This window comes from Tachyglossus aculeatus, chromosome 23 (genome assembly GCF_015852505.1).
Source record: "Tachyglossus aculeatus isolate mTacAcu1 chromosome 23, mTacAcu1.pri, whole genome shotgun sequence".
NCBI classification, from domain to species: Eukaryota; Metazoa; Chordata; class Mammalia; order Monotremata; family Tachyglossidae; genus Tachyglossus; species Tachyglossus aculeatus.
This window is the reverse complement of record NC_052088.1, coordinates 25162296-25189422: the sequence shown is the minus strand read 5'-3', so window position 1 is coordinate 25189422 and position 27127 is coordinate 25162296. Positions and strand designations below refer to the sequence as shown.

The following is a 27127-nucleotide window of genomic DNA, read 5'->3' as shown; positions in this document are numbered from 1 at the left end:
AAGTTAGACTTACCCAAAGGAATGCATAGTAAAAGGAATGCGGAAGTGGTTTACCATTGTCTTCTTCCACGCGGTAAAAAACGTTAGCCTCTGTCATGGTTTTTGATCAACATTTTGATGACTTGATCATCTGCCTTTTACTCCTTTGCTTGCTACTGCTGCCCAGCACAGATGAATTAACTTTGACAGACCTTTCAGGTATGTTTTATTTCAATCTCCCCTTCTAGACTGTAAGCTTACTTTGTGCAGGGAACTTGTCCACCAATTCTGTTGTACTGTATTCTCCCAAGTGCTTAGTATAGTGAGCTACAAACAGTAAGCACTCAATCAGTACTGTTGCTTGATCAATCGTGACTTATCTGACCTTCAATTTTCAATTTCATTTCCATCGGTACTCCTGATCATCTTAATTTACCTTCTTTGTGCTTTCTCCACCTGCATTATTTTCAAAATGTAGTGACTAGGTCCCCATATAATACTTCTGGTATAGATGAACTACAGCATTCTATAAAAGTGTGGCAGTTTGGGGTTCCCCCAGCCCATGGGCTTATGGATTGATCATGGGCCTGGGAGCTAGAAGGTAAAGTGTTCTAATCCTGGCTCTATCTAATTGTAGCTCCACTACTTGTCTGCTGTGTGACCTTGGGTAAGTTACTTCACTTCTCTGGGTCTGAGTTACCTCATCTGTAAAATGGGAATTGAGACTGTGAGCCCCGTGTGGGACAGGGACTGTGTCCAAACTGATTTGCTTGTATCCACCCCAGTGTTTAGTACAGTGCCTGGCATGTAGTAAGCACTTAACAAATACCATAATAATAATAATAATGATAATAATAATAAACGCCATGCCGTACGTACCACCAAAGTCTCTTGTAAGGGGTCTCTGATACCCTGATTCATCTTCTGGGTCTAAAAGTACTCACTTTATCTTAATAATAATAATAATGATGGCATTTATTAAGCACTTACTATGTGCAAAGCACTGTTCTAAGCGCTGGGGAGGTTACAAGGTGATCAGCTTGTCCCTCGGGGAGCTCACAGTCTTAATCCCCATTTTACAGATGAGGGAACTGAGGCACAGAGAAGTGAAGTGACTTGCCCATAGTCACACAGCTGACAAATGGCAGAGCCGGGGTCTGAACCCATGACCTCTGACTCCAAAGCCCGGGCTCTTTCCACTGAGCCACGCTGCTTCTCTGAAAGAAAGAAATATCTTCTTTCAAATATTTGAAGTTTCCATAAAAGTAACCCCAAAACCTTGGCTACCACCATCCCTTGACTCTAAAATTAGCATCCAGAGAGCAAGGAAATCATCTGGAATCCAGTTAGTCAGTCTTGCTTCAAGACACCTGGTCACTGGGGCTTGAAGATGTTTGTCTTATTCCCTCTCTACCTAACACAGTATTCCCAACAGACACATGCTTCAGATAGTTTTCCTGATTATCTCAAGCTCTGGTGAATGAACTTAATCTGTTTTTAATATATTTTGCAATTCACCATAATGTTCTTAATTAGGTTACAGCTGTAAATAAATTCCAGATATTAAAACTGCTCTTCCTTAACTAACACATTCACCTCAGGAGTAACTTCCTTTCCACCAAACCCCTTCACTTCCCTACAAGTAACTCTCCTGTGGTCCACTGGTTTTTCTAAACAGTTCGCTTTGATGAATTCCAGTTTCTGGACAGTTCACCTTGGTGAACTCCAGCTTCTCAAGTCTGATCTCTCATTTCTTTCCCCAGCATTTAAGAGGAAGACTGAGCTCCATTAGCACCTCAGTTCCCCGGAATGCTCTGTCCCTGCCTATCTTTAAAAATGGCCATCCATCTTTTTCTGTTAATTTTCTCCTTCCTCTTTTGGCTTAATACCTCCTCCGATTTTATTATTACACTCTCCCAAGTGCTTAGTACAGTTCTCTGCACATAATAAGCACTCATTAAAACAACTGATTTATTGACTGCCCTGGTCCTGATTATGAAGATGATGATGATGGTATTTGTTAAGTGCTTACTATATGCCAAGCACTGTTCTAAGCACTGGAGTAGATACAGGGTAACCAGGTTGTCCCACGTGGGACTCACAGTCTTAATCCCCGTTTTACAGATGAGGTAACTGAGGTGCAGAGAAGTTAAGTGACTTGCCCAAAGTCACACAGCTGATAAGTGGCGGAGCTGGGATTAGAACCCACGATCTGGGACTCCCAAGCCCATGCCCTTTCCATTAAACCACGCTGCTCCCACAGTAATATATTGGGATTTGTTAAGCACTTACAATGTGCCAAGCACTGTTGTAAGCATTGGGGAAGATACAAGGTAATCAGGTTGTCCCACGTGGGGCTCACAGTCTTCATCCCAATTTTCAGATGGGGTCACTGAGGCCCGGAGAAGTTAAATGGATTGTCCAAGGTCACACAACAGACAAGTGGCGGGGTCAAGACTAGAACCCGGGTCCTCTGATTCCCTAGCCCGGGCTCTTGCCACTAAGCCATGCTGCTTACCCTGATTATAACTATATACATAACTGGTCTCTGGGTCCTTTGTTAATAAGTATTCCTTTGGGAGTAGTAGTTGCTTCCTGCCATCTCTGAATGTCTAAGAGCTATTTTAAAATTGTCTCCCTAGTAAATGAGTGGTTTCCTTTCTCCAAAATTTGGAGTTTCTTTCCACATCCAGGTGAGGTCCTAGAGAGAATAAATGACAAAAGTAGCAAAGTTATATGCCTTCATTTTCTTTCTAGACCCTAATGATTTACATTCAGTAGTTAAAATCTGGATCCCTAAAACGTACAGTTATTATTCTCAACTGCTCACCTATAACTGTTCAGTTTCAAAAATCTAAAACTCCAGGCACAAGGTAAGCACTAATTTTACCGATTTTTTTTTCCAAAGTGACTCAGATTCCCACATACACTCTTGGTACTGTATTTTTAGGTAATGCATTTTTTTCCTGTATTGCTGTCATCAGATTTAGGCTACAATTACAGGGAAAAATAGGAAAATTGTCTTTAAACCTGTCTTGGACAGTCCTACCATATGCACATATAGAAGAGATGATGTCTGATTACATTTTAGTAATTTTCATGATTAACATATTTTCCTGAATGATAATACAGGTAGCCCGGTTAAACCCACAGATGGAGCTAATGTTCAAGTCTCCATAGAAAATCATTGTCAAAAACTATGCTAGAACTCAGATGATTTAGGCCTTTGCCCTTTCTTTTGTGCTGGGAGTATTTCGAGTGCCGCAGTGTTAAGCAACTGGCTTACTCAATCTACTCTTGATTTAAAAAAAAACCATGAAATGAACGAACTACACTGGATAATTCTGAAAACCTCCAAGTTTCGTGGCTCAGAGAAATTGAAAATCTGGAAAACTCTATAGTGAATGATATCTGTACGTGTCTACCATAATTAATTAGTTTTCAAAAAATTAAAACTGATGATGAGATGCAATTAATTTTAGGGGAAGAAATAGCAGCAATGATATGATTTGAAAATGTATGCATTGAACATGATTTTTAACACCCACATTTGCTTTCTATTCTTTTCTTTCTATGTCATTCACTAGGAGAATTCATTCAAAAAAATATTTAAGAAGAAACAACTCCACCCATGTTGAATCTTGTAATGGCAAAATAATGGAACAGGGAAAAGGAGTAATAATCATTTTCAAAAATGAATGCAAATTTAGAGGATTTGTATAATTATGATAACAATATATGGGTTTGCTCTGTTTATTTACATCAACACCATCATTTACTACAGTGCTTGGAACATTGTAAACATTTAAAATACAATAAATAACTAATTAAATACCTGAACTATATCAAGATATAGGGCCTGACTTTGTTCTGTAAGGAAGCACCAAGAATGGTATTCTAAAATCCCTAATAATGGGGATCTAATTGCTTAGGTTAGCCTTTTTAATTTGGAAAGCATGAATCTACCTAAGGAAAACCTAATTCTTAGAGCTAAGTAAACATCTGGAGAGATTACCGCATGTAGAAAAGGAAAATGATTTTAGAGTAAGGTAGCTCTAACCCCACTCCATAAATGTATCTTTTTTGTATTCTTCTCAAAAGCTTTGTCTGTCTCTCCTTCTAGACTGTAAGGACCTTCTGGCAAGGGCTCTGAACATAGTAAGTGCTTAGTAAGTGCTCAATAAATACAGTTGTCTGACTGATAGCAGAGCACTATACTAAGCTTTTGGGAGAATATGATAGAGTTGGTAGCTGAGAAATACATCCAACCCAAATCTCAAAGTCTACAAAGCTAAAGTACTATCCAAACTCCATTATGGCTGTGAGAACTGAACTTACAGACCTCTAGACAGAAGCTCATTGTGGGCAGGGAACTCCTCTGTTTATTGTTTTATTGTACTCTCCCAAGTGCTTAGAATATTGCTTAGCACACAGTAAGCACTCAGTGAATATGACTGAGTGAATGAATGAATAACATCCTACTGATGCCTCATCTGACAGCATTACCCATTCCATCATTCAGTTTGAGGCTATACTCAAAACCAAATAACAAAACAGGATGGTTAACAAGGAAGTCCTAGAACTAAATTCATTCATTTAGTCATATTTATTGAGCACTTATTGTGTGCAGAGCACTGTACTAAGTGCTTGGGAAGTACAAGTTGGCAACATATAGAGATGGTCCCTACCCAACGAAGGGCTCACAGTCTAGAAGGGGGAGACAGACAACATAACAAAACATGTAGACAGGTGTCAAAGTCATCAGAACAAATAGAATTAAAGCTATATGCACATCATTAACAAAATAAATAGAACAGTAAACATGTACAAGTAAAATAGAGTAATAAATCTGTACAAATATATATACAAGTGCTGTGGGGAGGGGAAGGAGGTAGGGCGGGGGGATGGAGAGGAGGAGAGGAAAAAGGGGGCTCAGTCTTGGGTATTCGTTAAGCATTTACTATGTGCAAAGCACTGCTCTAAGTGCTGGGGGGGGGGATACAAGGTGATCAGGTTGTCACACGTGGGGCTCACAGTCTTAATCCCCATTTTATAGACGAGGTAACTGAGACACAGAGAAGTTAAGTGCCTTGCCCAAGGTCACACAGCTGACAAGTGGTGGAGTTGGGATTTGAACCCATGACCTCCCAAGTCCGTGCTCTTTCCACTGAGCCATGCTGCTTCTCCTATCATTGAAGCTATGTACCCCTCAATAGAGCAGCACTGGCTGGAACATGTTGGGAGAATGGACAATAGCAGGATACCCAAAAATCTGCTTTTTGGCTGGTTGAAATTGGGAAGGGGGTTGGAGGTCAGAGGAAACGCTATATGGACACAAGCAAAACAAAGTCTCAGACCATGCTCTATCCCAGCTGAAAACTGGGAGTCAACAGCTACATTAACATCCCACAATAAAAATTGGAATGACTTTTTTTGAGCAGAAGCTGAGTTGGATTGTGAGTCAAAGAGGACTAAACAAAAGCAGCTCTGCAACTAATAATAGTAATAATAATGGTATTTGCTAAGCACTTACTATGTGCCAAGCACTGTTCTAAGCACTGAGCACTGTTCTAAGCACTGACAAACAGGACAGAACAACAAAAGACAGTTTTTGTTTGTGCACAGTTATTGGTCTCTTCAACCTCAGCTGCATCCACAAGTGAATTTCACTAGCAATTTCTCTTAATGAGAAAGACAATAACATACATTTGAGGGGGTACCCACTGAAGCTTGAAATATCAAAATAAACACATGGAAAACCTTCTTCACACAGCAGGTGGCAAACATATGGAATTTGTTTCCACAGGAAATATCAGCCCCTTCTAGAGAGGTTTGAACAAACACAGGGTGAGAACGGCAGTTAACGGAATTCTAATGGTAAATTTAAGAGTGGGGAGGGAAACGGTAACGTTAGAATAGATGTAATACATCCAAGGATGACTGTTAGAATACTGAGGGTTTATCAGGACCAATAATATTATTATGTCAGTCACCAACAGCAGGGATAAAATTGTGGTATTTAAGTTCAGAGGTCTGAACTAAAGCTGGGACAAGATAATCAGAACAGACACAGTTCCTGTTCCAATCAGTAATCACAACCTAAGTAGGAGGGAGGACAGGCATTGAATCTCCATTTTACTGATAATTAAGTGACTTGCCCAAGTTCCCACAGCAGCAAGTGGCAGAGCCAGGATTAGAACTCATGTCCTCTGACTCAGAGGCCTGTGCTTATTCCACCAGGCCACTGGGAAGATAACACCCTCTTCCAGTAATTGTTGACCCTCCAGACAGAACGTGGATCCAATCACAAGATTATATATCTTTAGTTAACTCTTGGCAACTTAAGATAGGGACAGACAAATACATCTAAGATACTCATGCATTTCCTTGCATATTTGGACCTCCTACAGGATTGGCACGAAATCAATTCGGTACATGGGCATTTGAATTGGGCATACGACTTCATGCAGATGAATTCCAAACTTTCATCTCTGGTATAAAATTTCACAGTTTAATTATTTCTAGATCGCGCTGTGGGTATTTAATCTCCTGGAAGTGTATTAAAAGCCAAAATAATGGGGTTTTCTACAACCATGATACCATCTCAGTATGGGCTAGAGAGAGGAATCACAGAAGGGAGCCAACACACCGTAGGCAATAGAAAAATCAGCAGGAAATGATTCACTTTTCAATACTTCAACTTACCACCATGAGTGCACAGAGCAAATCCCATTCTCCTTAAAAATTAAAAATACCTGAACCCAAATCTTTCTTAACTGGTAAAGAAAAATGTCCAGGGCTTTTTTATATGATCAAACTGATGACTGGCAAGTGATACATTCAGTTCTAATTCTTCAGAAATGTAAGGAGAGCACTTATTTGGGCCTGTGGAGGCTCAGATTGTGGTATGTGAGGGATAATGATTATATTGATCTCCTGAATGACCTAGTAGTGTGCTGCCTAATTCATTCATTTGTATTCACTGAGCACTTACTGTGTGCAGAGCACTGTACTAAGTGCTTGGAAAGTACAATTCGACAACAGATACTGACAATCCCTACGGAACAACAGGCTCACAGACTAGACGGGAGAGACAGACAACAAAACAAAAAAAGTAGACAGGCATCAATAGCATATTTGGGATTCTGCATCACTGTTATTACCACAGATGTATACTAAGCATTATTCTAGGTTTTGAAGTCTTTCTTCTGGAAGATATTCTTATTCATTAATTGATTTAATTGTATTTATTGAGTGCTTACTATGTGCAAAGCACTATGCTAAGCACTTTGGAGAGTACAAGTCAATCAATTAATCAATCATATTGATTGTGCACTTGCTGTCTGCAGGGCACTATACTAAGGGCTTGGGAGAGTATAACGTAAAAGAGTTGCTAGGCATATTCCCTTCCCACAAGAATCTTAAAGTCCATTAGTGGAGGCAAAGAAACTCAAGAAAAGCAACATAAATTAGATAAGTGTATGATAGCATGAATGAAATCAAATTATGTAATTTAATCTGTCATATATTGAGCTCTTATTATGGACAAAGCACTATACTAAGCACTCAGGAGAATATAACAGAATTAGTAAATGATAACCAAAGTATTTTCTGTTAGTTGGTAGAGGTATACCTGAATACCAAGGTGGCTAAGAGCATTCATTCATTCATTCATTCAATCATATCTATTGACCGCTTACTGTGTGCAAAGCGCTGCACTAAGCGCTTGGAAAGTACAATACAGCATGGTGTGGGCAGGGTAGAGAGAGTGTAGAGGGATGATAGATCAAGCAATTAATCATTGGTACTTATCAAGTGGTTACTTTGTACAAAGCACTGCATTAAGTGAAAGGGAGAGTACACCATAACAGAGTTGGTAGACACTCGCCAGATCAGAGAAGCTTTATAAAGGAGGTAGGTTTTTAGACACGATTTGAAGATATATTATTTGTCAGTCAAGCCAGACATACTGCTGTCAGGATTGTTTGGAACATTGTAGGAGGAGAATGACTCCTCAGCCAACAGAGGCGAAGTTCCACTGTCCATGCCTCCCTTCCCTCCAGTGGGAAAGAATCAAACTCTCCTCAGGGCAGAGCAAAAGGAATTCAGACAGTTGGGAGCAGTGCTAGCTGACAGTTGCACGGTTTGCCTGCTTCTCTGAGACCTACACAGCACACACATTCATGCTGTAAATTCATTTCTAACTAAGTTGTACCTTGGGCTAAAAAGAAGGTAAATTATCTTAATTTGGGCATTACTTTAGTCTAATTTCCCTGCCTTTTCTCCTAACTCTCAAGTTAGTACAAAGCACCTGACTTGGGTAATCAAGTTCTCCGCTTGGTCCTGACAGCCTTGAACCTCAGTGGCTTTAACTATTATCCAGCAAACCTTGATTTTAGTATTTCCAGTGGTGATAGTTTCCAATTTGTATTTCTAACTAAAAACCCACTTTGTGTCTTTTTTAGGAATCTGGTTCGGTCTTGGTTAGGGGGCCCACATGGGTCAAGCAATTGGATCCCAGATGGTTTTACTTAGTAAAACTCTGCACAGAGTAAGCATTCAATAAATACAATTGAATGAATGAATAAATTTACTAATTCCATAACTTTCTTTGGAAGCACTAAATACAGGATGGGTGATTTTGATTCTTGTTTGTAGTTATATAGCAAAACCAGCCTGGGAGTCAGAGGACTCTGACTCTTTCATTCATTCATTCATTTGTATTTATTGAGCGCTTCCTGTGTGCTGAGCACTGTACTAAGTGCTTGGAAAGTACAATTCGGTAACAGATAGAGACAATCCCTACCCAACAACAGGCTCACAGTCTGGAAGCGGGGAGACAGACAACAGGACAAAACAAGTAGAGAGGTATCAGTAGCATCATAAAAGATAAAGAGAATTATAATAATAACAATAATAATGGCATTTATTAAGCGCTATGTTCAAAGCATTGTTCTAAGCGCTGGAGAGGTTACAAAGTGATCAGGTTGTCCCACGTGGGGCTCACGGTCTTAATCCCCGTTTTACAGATGAGGCAACTGAAGTACAGAGAAGTTAAGTAACTTTCCAAGGCCGTACAACAGACAAGTGGCCGAGGCAGCATTAGAACCCATATCCTATGACTCCCAAGCCCGTGCTCTTTCCACTAAGTCACGCTGCTTCCCTCTGATTGATCGATCGATTGATAACTAGTGACTGGCAAACAGAGTGCTATCTCACTTTGAGGGAAAGGGGATTCCACTGTCACTTGTGTTATGTTTGTAGAAATGGCTGCTGCTTATCAATCAGCAAATTGTACTTACTTAGTGCTTACTCTGATCAGGACAAAGTATTAATCCCTTGGCAGACTATATTTAGTATTTGCTCTCATTTAGTATTTTTAGAAGGAGGAGGGGATGAAAGTGTATTCATCATCAATTCTTCAATTTGTAAAAATGCCCATTGCCAAAGACTCTGGCTTCATGGCCCAGCTGAACATATCCTGAGCTTAATGATGCTTTGTTCTAATATGTAATAGGCTTGTCTGTAACATTTGGAGTATTTAACTGAAAATATGTTCACTACACAGTACAGCATGATTGAGCTCTTTTCAAAAGCAAAGCAATCCTAATTTTACTAAAAAACACAGCGTCTCTAGCTTCCTGGAGTTCAGCACATGAACAATTGGTGAAACTGCAGCAGCATGTCTTCATTGCTGAAGATGAACACAGAAAGTAAGAAAAACTGAATAGTACTTATGCCCAGGAGCTTGTCTAAATTAAAAATTGACATGTCAAATTGAACTTGAATTTGAAGCAGAGATGTTCAGAGACAGCAAAGAACAGGTGTGGTGTATTGCAGTGTAGAAATACAAATAAATATGCCACCAAAGCTGTGACAGGTGAAGATAGGTAATCCAGAATATGAGTGATCTTCAATTCTTTTAAAATGGTATTTGTTAAGCACTTACTATGTGCCAGGCACTGTACTAAGTAATGGGGCAGAGAGAAGCTAATCAGATTGGACACGTCCATGTCCCATATGGGGCTCATAGTCTTAATCCCCATTTCACAGACAAGGGAACTAAGGAACAGAGAAGTGAAGTGACCTGTTCAAGGTCACACAACAGACAAGTGGCAGAGTCTGAATTACAACCCAGGTCCTTCTGACTCGGAAGCCTGTGCTCTAGCCATCTGACCATGCTCCTTCTTTATTAAATGGTATTAATTATATTATACTCATATTTTATTATATTAATTATATTATAAATATATTATACTATATTAATTATATTATACTAATGATATATTAATAGACAATATTAATTATACTGTAGTCCCCTTTTCTCTTAAAAAGTGGAATCAGAAGAACTGAAGATACCCCCAGATCAAATAATCTAAAGCTAACCTAAATAACTAACCTAAACAAACTAAGGCATGACCCTGGGAACTAGAGGACCTGGGTTATAATTCCAGCTCTGCTACTTGCCTGCTGTGTGAACTTCACTCAACTTCTCTGTTCCTCAGCCTCATTCTCATCTCTCCTGCTGCCAACCTCTTCCTCACGACTTCCCTTTAGCTAGAATTTCCTCCCCTTTCATATTTGATAGACTACACAGCTCTCTTCATCCTCAATGGCCTTCTGAGATCACATATCCCCCAGGATACCTTTTTGTAAACCCTACTTGATTTGAAACTCAATCAATCCACCATATTTATTAAGCACTTACTGGGTATAGAGCACCTGCACAACATTGCTAAAATCCACTCTTTCCTCTCCAACCAAACTGCTACCACGTTAATCCAAGCATTTATCTTATCTGTCCACTGACCTCTTGCCCACATCCTGCCTTCTGGCTTGGAACACCCTCCTTCTTCATATCTGACAGACAATTACTGTCCCCACCTTCAAAGCTGTATTGAAGGAACATCTCCTCTAAGAGGCCTTCCCTATCTAAGCCCTCAATTTCTCTTTTCCCACTCCCTTCTGCATCATTCTGATGTTCTGTGTGCAGAGCACTGTACTAAGTGCTTAGAAAGTACAATTTGGCAACAAATAGAGACAATCCCTACCCAATAAAGGGCTCACAGTCTAGAAGGGGTGACAGACAACAAGACAAAACAAGTAGACATGTGTCAATACCATCAGAATAAATAGAATTATAGCTACATTCATTCATTCAATCATATTTATTGAGCACTGACTGTGCTGAGCACTGTACTAAGCGCATTCATTCATTCGTATTTATTGAGCACTTATTGTATGCAGAGCACTGGACTAAGCGCATTAATTCATTCAATCATATTTATTGAGTGCTTACTGAGCACCATACCAAGCGCTTGGGAAGTACAAATCAGCAACATCTAGAGATGGTCCCTACCCAACCACGGGCTCTCAGTCTAAAAGGGGGAGACAGACAACAAAACAAGTAGACAGGTGTCAATACCATCAGAATGAATAGAATTATAGATATATCTATTCATTCAATTGTATTTATTGAGCGCTGACTGTGTGCAGATGTGCTTACTATGTGCCTTACTCTCATCCTATCCCGACTGGATTACTGCATCAGCCTCCTCTCTGATCTCCCATCCTCCTGTCTCTCCCCACTTCAGTCTATACTTCACTCTGCTGCCCGGATTATATCTGTACAGAAACGCTCTGGGCATGTCACTCCCCTCCTCAAAAATCTCCAGTGGTTGCCTGTCAACTTACGAATCTAAGGAAAAACTCCTCATGCTCGGCTTCAAGGCTGTCCATCACCTCGCCCCCTCCTGCCTCACCTCCCTTCTCTCCTTCTACAGCCCAGCCCACACCCTCCACTCCTCTGCCCCCACTATCCTCCTCACTGTGCCTCGTTCTCATCTGTCCCACCATCAACCCCCAGCCCACGTCCTTCCCCTGGCCGGAATGCTCTCCCTCCACACATCCACCAAGCTAGCTCTCTTCCTCCCTTCAAAGCCCTACTGAGAGCTCACCTCCTCCAGGAGGCCTTCCCACACTGAGCCCCATTTTTCCTCTCCTCCACCCTATCCCTCCCCCTCTGCCCTACCTCCTTCCCCTCCCCACAGCACTTGTATATATTTGTACAGATTTATTACTCTATTTTACTTGTACATATTTACTATTCTATTTACTTTGTTAATGATGTGCATATAACTATAATTCTATTTATTCTGACGATTTTGACACCTGTCTACATGTTTTGTGTTGTTTGTCTCCCCCTTCTAGACTGTGAGCCAGTTGTTGGGTAGGGACCGTCTCTATATGTTGCCGTCTTGTACTTCCCAGGTGCTTAGTACAGTGCTCTGCACACAGTAAGCGCTCAATAAATACAACTGAATGAATGAATGAATGTACTGGGGTAGGTACTAAGCATTGGGGTAGATTGAAGTTAAGCAGGCTGGACACAGTCCATGTTCCACATGGGATTCAAAGTCTTCATCCCCATTTTGCAGATGAGGTAACTGAGGCCCAGAGAAATCAAGTGAATTTCCCAAGGTCTCACTTTCATTCATTCATTCAGTCATATTTATTGAGCGCTTACTGTGTGCAGAGCACTGTACCAAGCGCTTGGGAAGTGCAAATTGGCAACATATAGAGACAGTCCCTACCCAACAGCAGGCTCACAGTCTAGAAGGGGGAGACAGAGAACAAAACAAAACATATTAACAAAATAAAATAAATAGAACAAATACAGGTAAAATAAATGGAGTAATAAATATGTACAAACATATATACATATATACAGGTATATACACAAAGCAGACATGTGGCAGGCCCTTCTGCTCTATCTAAAAGGGCACGGTGCTTCTCACCACCCCCCTGGTCAAGAGCTGTCATGGCTCTATTCCGCTCTGGTTTCCCTTTCCTTCACAATTTAAACAATAGATATTTTTCCACTATTTTCAGAACTGTTAATTTTCATTATCCTCTGTATAATGATGTTCTCCTGGCCTAGTGGGTTTTTTCTTAGAAATTTCATAACCTAAAGCTTCAAGCACAAAATCCTTAACAAGCAGCTGAGATAACTTGTGATCCCTCAAGTCAGGCAGACATTTAGAAAGAGAGGAAGAGATTGAAGGAGCATTTCCAGAAGAATTCCACCTCCTTCAGTTAAACCTCACTGCTGCTCCCACATAACATCTGCTGCAGTTTAAGCACGAACAGCTCCGCACACACAAAAAGGCAAAAGGCTTAACACTTAAATGTGTCATACTCACCATTAATAATAAATAATGCAAATCATCTGAAGTACAGAAGCCAGCAAACCGCAGTATCAATATAAAATATCTAAACCTTACCCAGCATCAGGCATTGTAACATAAAAGGTTTTCTCTCAAGTTATCTGTAAATAAATAAATAAAACCAAATCTATATTCTTTCTAAAATGTAAGCATGTTTGAAATATTTTTTTTTAAAAAAAGCTGTGAAATCTCATGGCATAACTTTCAGATTTAATTCACACTCCCATTTTCTCAAAATTATCTCACTAAAAGTTAAACACTACACACTTAGTTACTAAGTTACTTACTAAATTTACAACATGTAACAGCATTTCTGGGAAAAAAACTTCAACTTCTGTTAAGAAAGTAAATAAGTACCGGGTTTGGCAGGGTTTAACGATACGGTATTTTGTTTTTACAAAAGGAGCTCATTTGAAAAGCTTAAAGGGAAGTGAGCTTGGGTACAAATTAGTGACTTGCAGAGGGTCATTAACTTTTTCAGTCCGGTATGCCTTTACTGCCCTGTTGCTTTGGTTTAACTAATGATACTGCCGCACTTGAAAAAGAAAACAACTTCAGCTTTAAAAGTGCTTTCCATCTGCCCCGGGTGGGACTTATTCTCCCACAGTTCTGCACTTTGCATTCATTTTCTCAAACTTCTGGTTAAGCTTGCAGACCTAAGACAGCATTGCACATTTCCATTACATCCCAAGTTCACAACTTTGTTGGCTAGGTTTATAAGTGGGAACAGGATGATTGGCTTAGATGCATGCGCAACCTGTTCCTTAATCAATCAATCAGTGGTATTTATTGAGCACTTACTATATGCAGGGCAATGTATTACACATTTGGAAGGGTACAACTGAGTTGGTAGATGTGTTCCCTGCCCAGTGAGCTTACAGTTTAGAGGGAGCTTACAGCCTATGAATGGAATGCATAGGAAATGTTACTATCATTGTAGTCTTCAAGAATCAATCAGTGATATTTATTGAGCCCTTACTGTGTGCAGAGTACTGTTCTAAGCAGTTGCACTAAGCACTAAGTACAATACAACATAACTCCCTGCCCACAGAGAGCTGAGAGTTAAGAGAGGGAGAGAGGCAGGAGGCTGAATGCAGAAACTATCATTCATTCATTCTTTCAATCATATTTATTGAGCGCTGACTGTGTGCAGAGCACTGTACTAAGTGCTTGGACAGTACAAATTGGCAACATATAGAGACGGTCCCTACCCCATCACATTACTGTCATGTTCCTAGCCAGAGTTAATTTCAGCCAGCTTCTAGAGACTTAGGTAGGACTGTGAATTTGGATCATCATCATCATCAATCGTATTTATTGAGCGCTTACTATGTGCAGAGCACTGTACTAAGCACTTGGGAAGTACAAATTGGCAACATGTAGAGACAGTCCCTACCCAACAGTGGGCTCACAGTCTAAAATTTGGATCACAACAAGGCCCCAGCAGAGTGGGTTGCGGGTCACCGGGAAGAGGAGAGATGTGGGGAAGCAACAGCAAGAACCTAATCATACGTTGGGAGAGCATTCTTCCAAATTCAGCTGGAGCGTTCCAGGTTTGAGGCAATTCAGATGCTTACCAGATGTGCCATTAGCAAAATACCTGTCAGGAACCACAGGACTTGGGGGTAGGTGCTGCTTACTTTTAACTCCCCTTCTGCTCTGAATCTAGTGCTGCTAGAGAAGAGGATCACATTCTCCTTTACCAAGTAAGACCTCATCTTGGGTCAGGTAGGGGCCCAAATGGAATGATTTAGAGCAGGGGTATGTGAAAAGCAAACAGCTGTGTATGGTACACCGACATGGGGTAATCAATCAATAAGTCCATCATATTTATTGAGCACTTACTATGTGCAGCAGAGCACTGTACTGGATGCTTAGGAAAGTATACTATAACAGAGTCAGTAGGCACATTAGCTGCCCACAAGAAGCTTGCAGTCTAGAAGGGTAATTATAGGAAACGAAGGTAAAGGTTACGAAGACACCACAAATTTACAACATCAAATATGTTAGCATAAGGAAAGACTGTTGGCAATCCACAGACTCATGTGATAAGCATAAGTAATGCTGGACTTGTCTCTTAAAGGCGAATCTTGAAGACTACCATGTTAGCAAGAGGTGGGAGCCAAAACAAAACCAGGCAATGAAAATAGTAAATACAACAGATGAGCAGTTATTTCTATGGGCACAGAGTATAGAATGTGCACACAGTGTGTTCATTAGTTTTGTTCATGAATTGATCTTTTCAACAACCACCTCCACCACTAAATATATTTTAGCAATGCCATCTTTGAGCATAAAGGACAGCTATTTATAAAGTGGTCTTGTCTTACATCATCAAGTCATTTCTGACCCATAGCAACACCACGGTCACATTTCTCCCAGAACGCCCCATTCTCCATCTGCAATCATTCTGGTAGTGTAACCACAGAGTTTTCTTGGTAAAAATACAGAAATGGTTTACCATTGCCACCTTCCATGCAGTAAACTCGAGTCTCCGCACTTGACTCTCTCCCAATGCTGCTGCTGCCCAGCATGGGTGAATTTTGACTTGTAGCAATCAATCAATCAATCATATTTATTGAGCACTTACTGTGTGCAGAGCACTGTACTAAGTGCTTGGGAAGTACAAGTCGGCAACATATACAGTCCCTACCCAACAGCGGGCTCACAGTCTAGAAGGGGGAGACAGAGAACAAAACCAAACATGCTAACAAAATAAAATAAATAAAATGGATATGTACAAGTAAGATAAATAAATAAATAAATAAATAGAGTAATAAATATGTACAAACATACATACATATATACAGGTGTTGTGGGGAAGGGAAGGAGGTAAGATGGGGGGATGGAGAGGGGGACGAGGGGGAGAGGAAGGAAGGAGCTCAGTCTGGGAAGGCCTCCAGGATGGACAGCCTTGAAGCCCAGGGTGAGGAGTTTCTGCCTGATGCGCAGATCGATTGGTAACCACTGGAGATTGTCTTCCACTTGCTAGCCACTGTTCAAGCTAGGAATGGAATGGGTAGGTCTCTGCTTGACTATCCCTCCAGTAGCCGAGACTGGCAGAGTACTGGAAACTCTCCAGGTGTGACCCTGAGAGGGGCATAAAATGGTATGCTGCGCAATAATCCAAAATAACAGTAGAATCATTTATGTGTTGCTCTATTGGGCTGGTTACTTTATTTTAACAAGTATCAAACAGTGAATACCACAACTTGAAGGTATATGGTAAACCAAATTGTCCTTCTGCAGGATACTCAGTGTCTGCATATGGATTTGCCGCACTGAAGTGTCCCAGAAGAGTTTCTACATCAACCCGGCACCAACCCCAATGCACACTCCTGAGATCCACTATGTTTCCAGATTCTCTGGAAATCTAGTCTAGTGAGGGCTCTACAGCCACCAGAGGGTAGTTTTTGTACACCCAGGATGATTGCTCTGTGGAGCCGTTCCAGAAATGTACTTAACGTATGTATTTGTTAAGCGATTATTCTGTGACAAACACTGTTCTAACTGCTCAGTACAAGTTGATCAGGTCAGACACAAGCCCCTGTCCCACGTGGGGCTCAATCTAAAGTAGGAGGGAGAACAGGTATTTAATCCCCATTTTACAGCTGAAGGAACTGAAGCACAAAAAAGTTAAGTGACTTTTCCAAGGCCACATCGCAGGCAATGGGCAGAGCCAGAATCTGATTCATTCATTCATTCAATCATATTTATTGAGCGCTTACTGTGTGCAGAGCACTGTACTAAGCGCTTGGGAAATACAATTTGGCAACATATAGAGACGGTCCCTACCGAACAGTGGGCTCACAGTCTAGAAGGGGGAGACAGACAACAAAACAAAACATATTAACAAAATAAATAGGGTAAATATGTACAAATAAAATAGAGTAATAAATACATGCAAACATATATACATATATATAGATGCTGTGGGGAGGGGAAGGAGGTAAGGTGGGGGGGATGGGGAGGGGGAGGATGGCGAGAGGACGGAGGGGGCTCAGTCTGGGAAGAGGGGGTTCAGATCCCAGGTCATTTGACTTGCAGCCCTGCGCTTTGGCTACCTTAGCTTAGAAACCTGGTGGGAACTTCAACTTTGGGAAGTTGGGAAGTTGGAGAACCCAACTTTGGAAAGTCCAGTACAAATTGGAGCTGAGAGCAACCACCCTCCTGGGAGAACTGGGTTCAAACCTATATTCATTCATTCAATCATATTTATTGAGCACTGTACTAAGCGCTTGGGTAATATAAGCCTGAGGTAGCCTTTGAGAATTTAGAGTTGCCCCAGGGCCTAGGGACACCTCAAAGTTTGAGTCCTTGTGTTGCACCTCTGGCCTACAAATTCTCTAGGGAACTGCAAGTGCTCAGAGTTTCTGGACCAATTGACCATAAGGACTCTTTCGCCATCCCATATCTATGAACTGTGACATAGAGCATGCATGACATTCCATCTTCTGCCTGGAGGTGCCTAATAAATAATATTTGACATAGTGTAGTGTAAATGCATTGCAAAACAGCATCCTCGTTTCCACCTTACATATCTCATGCTGCATCAACTCACCCCTTATGCTTTAAAACTAAACATTCTCAACATTTGACTTCCAGGGACTTATATTCCCACCATCACATTGCCTTTTCTATTTCATTTACTCAAAGAAAACAATGATAACAGTAACAACAATAATAATATCAATCAATGGTATTTATTGAACAATTACTCCGTGCAGAATACTGTAAGGTCAATACAGCAGAAATAATAGATACATTCTCTGCCTACTAGGAGCTTATAGTCTAGAGAATAATAATAATAATAATAAAATTGTGGCGAACACAAGATAATCAGGTCAGACACGGGCCCTCATGGGGCTCAGAGTCTAAGAGGTGTGGAGAACAGATATTTTAGCCCCATTTAAAGATGAAGAAACTAAGGCAAAGAGAAGTTTAAGTGATTTGAACAAGGTCACAGAGCAGGCACGTGGTAGCATAACCTAATGGACAGAACCTGGGGCCTGGAAGTCCGAAGGACCTGGGTTCTAATCCTGGCTCCACCACTTGTCTGTTGTGTTACCTTGGGAAGGTCAATTAATTTCTCGGTGCCTCAGTTACCTCATCCATATAATGGGGATTAAGACTGTGATCCCCATGGAGGACATGCACTGTGTCCAAAATGATTAGCCTGTATCCACCCCAGGGCTTAGTATATAGTATACATTATACTAGGTAGTACACATGTATAATACTATGTATTATGTATACATAGTATACTATGGTGTACTACACAGTATAATATAGTATATACTATACTATATATACTATATTGTTAAACATACACATAGTATATGTTTAACAATCAGTCAATAGTACTTATTGTGAGTGCTTAGTTTGTGCAGAGCGCTGTACTAAGCACTTGGGAGAGTACAATATAACAGTACAACAGATTTCATTTATTCTTTCATTCAATCCTATTTATTGAGCACTTTGTGCAGAGCACTGTACTAAGCGCTTGGGAAGTACAAGTTGGCAACACATAGAGACGGTCCCTACCCAACAGCGGGCTCACAGTCTAGAAGGGGGAGACAGACAACAAAACAAAACATGTGGTCAGGTGTCAAGTCATCAGAATAAATAGAAGTAAAGCTAGATGCACATCATTGGCAAAATAAATAGAATAGTAAATATGTACGAGTAAAATAGAGTAATAAATCTGTACAAACATCTGTACAGGTGCTGTGGGGAGGGGAAGGAGGTAGGGTGGAGGAGATGGGGAAGGGGAGAGGAAAAAGGGGGCTCAGTCTGGGAAGGCGTCCTGGAGGAGGTGATCTCTCAGTACGGCTTTGAAGGGAGCAAGAGAGTTAGCTTGGCAGATGTGTGGAGGGAGGGATTTCCAGGCCAGGGGAGGACGTGGGCCGGGGGTTGATGGCGGGACAGGCGAGAACGAGGCACGGTAAGGAGATTAGCGGCAGAGGAGCGGAGGGTGCGGACTGGGCTGTAGAAGGACAGAAGGGAGGTGAGGTAGGAGGGGGCGAGGTGAGAGTTGGTAGACACATTTTCAGTGCACAACAAGCTTACAGCCTAGTTGACAAGCTTACAGTCAAATATCAATTTTTTTAAAAGTGGCAAATCTGGGATTAGAACCCAGGTCTTGTCTCCCAGGCCTGTACTCATTTCACTCGCTAGGCCACGAAAAAAATTAAAAGAAGCAAAGCAATTCAAAATCAGAATGTCAGAAGAAAATTTGGTCAGATATCCACATCAATACTGTGGGTAGTGATGACATTCTTTTGGAGTATTAACTGCATTCCATCTGTTAAATTTTCCTAAGATAATAAACAAATATTAGCAAAAATCAATGGATTAAAAAACAGCCCACACAAGAAGATGGTGCAGGTAAAGGACAATTACAGGTTTTATTAACACAAGATGAAGAAAAAGAATGAATCCTACATTCTCAACTAAGGTATGATTACTAGAATATTTCCCATTTCTTTTAAAAACTTCCTTGTTGCCAGGCTGTGATTGATGAATTTTATGAATTAAATATAAATTTCCGGACAATTACTGGGTTCATTGTTAAGCTGAGCCCATTAGTCAGTAAGTCTTTTTTCATATTCATGTTAAGGACCTGATTCAATAATATAGAATACTTCAACACCAGAAGGCTTAACAACTCTAGGCAGATTTAGCACCATAATTTAAAAGGTGCATATATTTTCTGTAGGGGGATAGTCTGTCTATTTTCATAATGAGTCTCACTTTACAGAGTCCAATCTTCAAGTCTAGGTAGGATTAAGATATTCTCTGAAAGGAGAAAGATGGCTAAAGATGAAATTGGAATGTCAATTCATAAATGAAGTGGGATTTGGAATGGAATTTGTAGGGAAGCTTCTTTTTGTTTTAACCACGTTGGGCACAAAGCCAACATTTTATCAGTTCCGGTACAGAAATGGATCTCAAAATGGAGATCTTTAAGGAAAGATTTGATGTGTTCTGAGTTGTTCAAGCAATCATCTACAGGGGTCTAGATCACATGCTCTTTCGAAGTGCCTTCCACCTCCAAAATTCTAGGATTATCATGCAAATACAGCAAAAAAAGAAAATAATCACTAAATGCCAAAGGCTATTTGTAGAAATATAATTTGCAAAGCAACAATCCATTCCCCAGATTTCCTTCTTCCTTAATTCCATCAGATCATTTCTAGACTGTGAGCCCACTGTTGGGTAGGGACCGTCTCTATATGTTGCCAACTTGTACTTCCCAAGCACTTAGTACAGTACTCTGCACACAGTAAGCACTCAATAAATATGAATGAATGAATGAATTTAGGTCAGAGGTGTCTTAATTTTCTAGGGCTCTACCAATGATAAAGCTGTGGTTATGCATGGAAATTCATCACTCACTGAAGATTGTATAATTTCAGACAGTGACTTCAGATCCCAAAAAGAAAAGACAATGTCCACTGGTGAAAATAACAAATTTACAAGCCATCTGATGAATCTTAAAGTGAAAATCAAAAAATACTAGCTCACATGTTTTGCCAGTTCACTGTAGTTATGGAGTCTTTACTAGGAGAGAAACATCTAGACTGCGAACCCGTTGTTGGGTAGGGACCACCTCTATATGTTGCCGACTTGTACTTCCCAAGCGCTTAGTACAGTGCTCTGCACACAGTAAGTGCTAAATAAATACAACAATGAATGAATGATCTAACCTTGTCTTCACTGACACTGTACTCTACCACTTCTCCTCCTAACTTTCTGACCGCTCCTCCCCCACTGTTGGGTAGGGACTGTCTCTATATGTTACCAACTTGTACTTCCCAAGCGCTTAGTTCAGTGCTCTGCACACAGTAAGCGCTCAATAAATACGATTGATGATAGTGGAAACAGCACGGGCTTGGGTGTCAGAGGACTTGGGTTCTGATCCCGGCATCGCCACTTCTCTGCAGTGTGACCTTGGGTGAGCCACTTAACTTCTCTGTGCCTTAGTTACTTCATCTGCAAAATGAGGATTAAGACTGTGAGCCCCACGTGGAACAACCTGACTAGCTTGTATCTATCCCAGTGCTTACAGCAGTGCTTGTTACATAGTAAGCACTTAACAAATACCATTATTATTATTATTATTGTTATTGATTGATAGGAAGAGACAAATTTTCAAGATAAACTGTGCACATACACACGTCGTGCATGCGCGCGCACACACACACACACACACACACACACACACACAGGGTTTAATGTAGCACTCAAGTCTTCCAATATAAAATATACCTTGGAATACACAAATCAGGTGAATGCATATGTTATCTTCTTTTGTATCTATAGGCTTTGGCTATGTGCAGATTTTTGCAAATGTGGGTTTTGTGGTTACGTTTGAAAGGATTTCTCTCATTTCCATCTGCTCACTAAATTCAGCGGAGGATGACTTCAAGGAGGAGGTATAGTATTTCATTTTAAGTGTTTAAAATCAAATGAAAATCACATAGTTGGCATCATGTCTAAATAGGCATAATAGGGGTGTCCTATTTCCCTAGGCATTAATTTGGCTTCCTTATCTGAATAAACTGCTTTTCACCTGGAAAGGGGAACCCCACCAATTATCTCTGTATTATTTTTTCATAGTAACAAATATTGCCTTGTGCAAAAATTCCCTAATAGAGCTTCATATTTTAAATAGATACACAGGGCTGCTAAATCCTTTAGCTTTATCATACTTCACTGATGCATTGAGCTTTACTGCTATAAAACTCTACACTATAAAAAACTTATACTCCTTGATCAGACTTGCTAGTTCTATATTGTTAAATGAATATAATAAAATGTGCATAAATATAATAGGAGATGACATGCCACCATTTTCTTATGCATGTGAAAGTATAGGGATTCGTTTCAATTTGCTCCTAGCATTATAATATTTCTGTTTTCAAGGAATGTTTGCATCAATATTCATATTATAAAAATTAAAAGTCATCATCTTCCCAGTTCTCTGAGCAGGGGGATTGTTTATTACAACAAAAGAGAGCAGTGACAGTTCTCATTTTGCAAACAGGACACTTGTCCCTCTGAATGATAAAGGTGCCAGAAGACAAATACTACGTAATGAGAAAAAGTAGCCGTTGGTATACCATTTATTTATTTTTAGATTTTAGCAGCTGCAACAAGCACCTAAAAGTGTTTTTTATGGCCACTCGTGAAGTAGCCAGAGATGGAATTTGCTGGAGGTGGGGGATGTAGGAGGCTGGGGAGATCCAATAGAAAGACTACAGGGTGAATAATAAAATGACTGAAAAATGGCAGATTATTTATCAAGTTCAAGGAGGGTTTAAGTGAATGAGAGGTGCATAATCATTATCTGTATTGTGGAGCAGGTGAAAGATGTTAACTGATGTGTCCTTAACCATGGGGATGGCTATGAGGACTGTAGCAACAGCACTGTTCTTCCAAATGTCCATTGTTCCCAGAGTCAGAGATAGAATTCCGGCATGCTGGATTACTGATCTGACCCAACATGGCACTGCTTATGCTTTTAATTATGTAATTTTAAGATTATAAGCTCATCAAGAGCAGGGATCATGTCTACCAACTCTATCATGTTAGTCAAAGTGCTCCGCACACAACAAACTTTCAATAAATGCTGATTGATTGACGTTCCAAATGTGGAATATAAACTGAATGCTTATGGTGTTTCCCTTTCAAAAACTCACTGAGGCTGGTAGGATGCCCTGAAAGTCCTTGCAAATTGAACTGTTTTGGACCAAAAGTTACATCAGAGGAAGGTCCAGTAAATCTGCTTTATCAGTTCTTTGTGAACTTCTCTAGACATTGTGGGCAAGAAATGTGTCTGTTATGTTGTTATATTGTCCTCTCCCAAGCACTTAATACAGTGCTCTGCACACAGTAAGCGGTCAATAAATACGACTGACTGACTGACAAGTCCATTCAATAAATAACAGCATGGTCTGTGTAGTTAACACGAAAAGCAACTTGCTCATCAAGCTAATGACAGATTGTTTTTAAGCATGTCCATTGCTAGATTGAGATGAATGGGTTGTTTGGCTTCTTACTCAGCAGTAGTGGTTGGATTTTTTTTTCTGTCTCGGTTTATCACTGCACAATTTTCACATGCATAAGGGAGATTAGTGTTCTTTGGGAAATGGAAATTGTTAAATCACATCCATCAACAGAGAGCAGAGTGAATAGAGATAAACATGACAAAGAGCACATTACATTTTTCACCAAAATTGGACAAAAAAATTTTCCATTTTTCAGGCAATCAATAGAAAGCTAAAAATATCCAAAATGTACAATGGTTCCTACATGGATATAAACACAATTCATAAGTCTTAATTCATTAGACTAATGTGTTTATAAGGCAGTTGAAATGTCAAAGCACTGCTGGATTTAGTATAAACTTAAATTCCATTACCTGGCAGGCATTAATTGCTTATGGAGCGTAGGGATTCTTCCCAAGGGTCTTATATGTTTCCTTTTGTCATTTTGCTAACTATTCTGTCTAGACGAACTTAAAGCCCTTAATCCACCATAGGGATCAATAAACTGCACAATAATTCAGTCCTAATAATTAGCTTTCACTTAAACACAAATGGTCATTTCATTGTGAACTGCAGAACAAAATGATAATGAAATAATTAAAAAGACAGATGAAAGAGTGACTTAATAGGAAAGAGGCCTTACTGTTCAATTAGAGCCATTACCACTCAACCTTTTTATTACTGCCACAACCTTTCAATTTTTTAAAAAATAATACTTCAAGCTATGCTCATTTCACACACGACAGTATCACTGCTACATACATGGTCTTCTGATGTGAGTCTTGTACTACAGAGACTGATGCAAAGCAGTTTAGCTGAAACTAAAGGGATGGTGAGCATTTGATTTCAAGGATTTTTAACTCCATATAAATTGCAGGATTGTACTAATGTCCCATGTACTTCTCTGTACTTTTTTTTCTTTACAGTATACACTGTACGTAGGCCTCCTTGTAACAATCCTAATACCTTAGAGTGTAGTTCTAAGATAGATGATCTGAAATCATTTTTGAAAATAATTTCCCCTGCTCTAGTAAATTTTCTGATATATTCAAAAGTTCTAACATTCCTTATATTTGCTATCCTGATCATTTAGTTATAAGCCCCTAAATGTACAATAGTTCAGTAAACCTTTTAATACAGTCATCCAGATGTAGGATAATAGATATGAGGGAAACTTTCTGATCAGAACACTTGGTCTAATAGGAAAAACTGTCAATTTACCTTTGCCATGTCTTGCTTGCCTTTATTCATTTCTTCTCTATCTTATTCCAAGGGAAGTAGCCAGGCAAATCAGCAGCCTTAACAGCTGCTGGAGACTTCATAATCCATTTTCATCTACACTAACTGATGGTATTAACTGCTTCAGCTAATGAGAATAGTCATACTTTCTGGCACTGTGACCTCCTTCCTGACTGAAATGGCCCTCTTGGCTGGCTACAACCGAACTATACATTTCAACAGATCATCATCATCATCAATTGTATTTATTGAGGGCTTACTGTGTGCAGAGCACTGTACTAAGCGCTTGGGAAGTACTCATCCTGATCAACATAATAATAATAATAATAATAATAATGGCATTTATTAAGTGCTTACTATGTACGAAGCACTGTTCAAAGCGCTGGGAAGATTACAAGGTGATCAGGTTGTCCCACGTGGTGCTCACAGTCTTAATCCCCATTTTACAGGTGACGAACTGAGGCACAGAGAAGTTAAGTGACTTGCCCAAAGTCACACAGCTGACAAGTGGCGGAGCTGGGATTTGAACCCATGACCTCTGACTCCAAAGCCTGTGCTCTTTCCACTGAGCCATGCTGCTTCTCTAGAGAAACCTAGAGAAACCTACTGAAACAAGTTCCTGCAGTCACAGATACTTCTCCAGGTGAGGGCTTTTCAAAGGCCTTTGGAAATCTCACCTCCTCCAGATGTTTCTCTGCTACTTTTTCTTCTTCCCAGGCCTTTCCAACTACCACCTCTTTATATACTTTTATACTCACAGCCACCCAAACCACTTTTGTACAGCTAGCTGTAATTATTTTGTGCCTGTCCCACCCACTAGAATGTGAGCTCTTTGAGGATAGCGATTATGTCCCTTCACTCAATAGTACTTTCCCAAATACTTAGTAGAGTCTTCTGTACACAATAAGTTCTCAATATTGATTGATTTCTATCCAAATAAAAAGCATGACATAATCTTCATCTTTGAGGCATGTTTGAGGCCTTGATAACATCCAAAGCAACAGTAGGACCCCAATCAAAGAAACTACATTCAAACCATAATACCAGTGCTAATCAAGTTACTTTGAAGCAGCACTTTCCAATTCCCAACCCAGCCCATGATTGACAGTAGTAATAATCACATAATAATGGTACTTGTTAAGTGCTTCCTATCTGTCTGAGAAACAAAGTAATCATGTCAGACACAATTCCTACCCCACTTTGGGCTCACAATCTAAGTAGGAGGGAGAACAGGGATTGAATCTCCATTTTACAGATGAGGAAACTGAGGCACGGAGAAGTTAAATGACTTGCCCAAGGTCACTCAGTGGGTGAGTGGCAGAAGTGGAATTAAAACCCAGGAACTTTTACTCCAAGTCCTGTGCTTTTTCCAATCAATCAATCAATCGTATTTATTGAGCACTTACTGTGCGCAGAGCACTGTACTAAGCGCTTGGGAAGTACAAGTCGGCAACACATTTCCACTAGGCCACGTTGCAACAAAGACAGACTTGTCCATCCTTTTCAATCAGTAGTACTTATTGAGTGCTCACTCTGTTGCACTGAACTATCATAAATGAAATGCTTACTCTTTCTCTGGAATTCACTGTACCATTCAACCAAATGATTGATCAAAAGTGTTTATTGAACCTTTAATATCTGTAGTGTACAATAAAAGTAGGAGACATGATTTCTGTGACTAATAACATTCATTCATTCATTCAACCATATTTATTGAGCATTTAGTGTGTGCACAGCACCGCACAAAGCGCTTGGGAGAATATAATACAATAAACAGAAACATTCCCTGCCCACAACGAGAGCTTAGAGGAGGGGAGACAGATATCAATACAAATAAATACAATTATAAATACATACATAAGTGCTGTGGGGCTGGGAAGGAGGAAGAGCAAAGGGAGCAAGTCAGGGCAACGCAGAAGAGAGTGGGAGATGAGGAAAGGTGGGGTTTAGTCTGGGAAGGCCTCTTGGAGGAGAAATGCCTTGAACAAGGCTTTGAATTCATTCATTCAAATGAATGAATTTGAATTTTGAATTTGAATTTGAATTTGAATTTTGAATTAAATAAAATTTAATTTAATTTTAATTTTGAATTGAAATTTGAATTTTAGACTGTGAGCCCACTGTTGGGTAGGGACTGTCTCTATATGTTGCCAATTTGTACTTCCCAAGCATTTAGTACAGTGTTCTGCACATAGTAAGTGCTCAATAAATACGATTGATGATGATGATTCATTCATTCAATCATATTTATTGAGCGCTTACTGTGTGCAGAGCACTGTACTAAGTGCTTGACAAGTACAAGTTGGCAACATATAGAGATGGTCCCTACCCAACAGTGGGCTCACAGTCTAGAAGGGGGAGAAAGAGAACAAAACAAAACATATTAACAAAATAAAATAAATATGCAGGGCAGAGTAATTGTCTGCCGGATTTGAGGATTTGAGGAGGTAGGGTCTTCCAGGCCAGAGGCAGGACATGCACTAGGGTTCAGTGGCAGTCTCCTTTACATTGCAAAGGAGAAGATAGGAAAATATAAATTCTTTATCTACAGGGAGAGCAGGTGGGAATATCTAGATGCAACCGGAAACAATAAGATTACAGAAAAGTTAAAAAAAAGTGTAAATATGTGAA

At 40.1% G+C, this 27127-nt stretch overlaps 1 non-coding gene across 1 annotated transcript; it reads right to left on the bottom strand.

The window, feature by feature from the left end:
- Positions 1 to 16167: 16167 nt before the first annotated feature.
- Positions 16168 to 16305, bottom strand: LOC119944870. The gene has a single exon (XR_005456015.1). It is a non-coding gene; the product is annotated as a small nucleolar RNA SNORA7 (small nucleolar RNA).
- Between the last annotated feature and the right edge of the window lie 10822 nt (positions 16306 to 27127).